Here is a 1,827-nt window from a genome sequence, read left to right on the forward strand (position 1 = left end):
ACACATGTCATACAATTATACATAGCAATACAATAAGACAAAACAAAATAAGTAACAATAACAAAATGACCAAAGAAAACAAAAAAAGGAAAAAAAAATAAACCAAAGACAAGACAGCCAGAGGCGTTACAGTTCACTTACACAAAATTTCTCCATAATAGAGTACGTTCTGGTAGCTTTCTTGTTTTTAAGGTCCTTGATTGTGGCAGCATAACGATGCAGCTCATGTTTAAATGGTACAATGTTCGGTTTAGATTTGGCCCATTTATTTTTGTGGATGTGAAATTTCCCTAGGCTCAAGATTAACTGACAGAAAAAGCAAAAGTCTTTATCTTGATCTTCATAGTAAATAAAACTATGTTTTTCCTGGAAACTGATCGTTCTTCCTGTTTTAACTTGCACAAAGTGTTGGACATCATTCCAAAAAGATTTACTGTATGCACAATGATAAAATAAGTGAGAAATAGTTTCATCTTCAAGTTCACAAAAATCACACACATATTCAATGTCTAACTTAAATCTTTCAAGGGTTTTCTTTACAGGGTAAATTTGATGTAAGATTTTAAACGAGACTTCTTTCACCTTGTTATTGAGACAAAACTTCTCACCAACCAGCCATGCTTTATTCCAGTTAATATCTCCAAATTGTGCGGACCAGTTAATTTGTCCTCTAGGCAGATTTCTTGACTGTAAGCAGCTTCTCAAGAATCTGTTAGGGCAGGATTTTTTTTATAACGTCAACTCCGCCCACAAAAATATCACAATTATAATTTTCTGGAACAACAGTGATTCTTTCTGTTCCTTTAAAAAGCTGTAGCACACCTTGAGGTAGTGCATCAAAAACCACTGCATATTGTTTTGGTGTGACTGGGAATTGAAATTTTAACAAAAATTCTTCATAAGAAAGTAAGAGACCATGTTCATTAATAAGTTGGTCAACTAATAGAATTTTAGCTCCATCCAGTCCTCGTAGAACAATGATCGGTTTTTGTAAAGAATATCTTCATTGTTCCAAATATAATAACTGGTTGGCGAGAAATTATGTTTATAGATCAGCTTCCAGGACAACAAGGCTTGTTTATGAAAATTTGAAAGTTTAACAGGAAGTTTTTCAACTTTGTAGTTACATTTCAACATAAAGCGTATACCACCTAATGAGTTAAATACATGTGTAGCAAAAGAGTTCCAGAAGTTGTTCTTCCGTCTACATAAATTATTTAACCAGTTAATCTTGAAAGAGTGATTTAACATTTCAAAGGTTAACACATCCAAACCACCATCTCTCTTGGAGTTACACAAGATATCCTTTTTTAAATAATGGCATCTATTCTTCCAAATAAAGTTGAATAACATTTGATCTAATTTCTTAGACACTAATGCAGGCATTTCTAGTGCTAGTGATAAGTATACAGATCTTGATATTCCTTCGGCTTTAGATAACAAAGTCCGACCATTTAAAGACAGATCCCTCATTAACCACATATTGAATTTTCTTTGTATCTGTTGAGTTATTGGTTCAAAGTTCATCTCAGAGCGTCTGTTCTCATTTTTTTCAAGCACTACACCCAGATATGTCACAGTTTGTTTGATAGGAATATCACTCAGTTTCTTTCTGAAGAAGTCGGTGTTTCTCCTGGTCTGTTCTGTAACACGGTGCAACATGACGGAAACAACAGTTTCAGACAATATGAACATAATTATGCTTATTCCAGTTCAGCCAGTAGTTTCCCTTATAATCTACAAACTAGACGGTTAATTGAAATGAGCTCTGGTACAAGGAAAACAGAATAAAATGAGGTTTCAGGTAAAAGCATTTTTGAAAACATC

This window comes from Pagrus major, chromosome 6 (genome assembly GCF_040436345.1).
Source record: "Pagrus major chromosome 6, Pma_NU_1.0".
Classification (NCBI taxonomy): domain Eukaryota; kingdom Metazoa; phylum Chordata; class Actinopteri; order Spariformes; family Sparidae; genus Pagrus; species Pagrus major.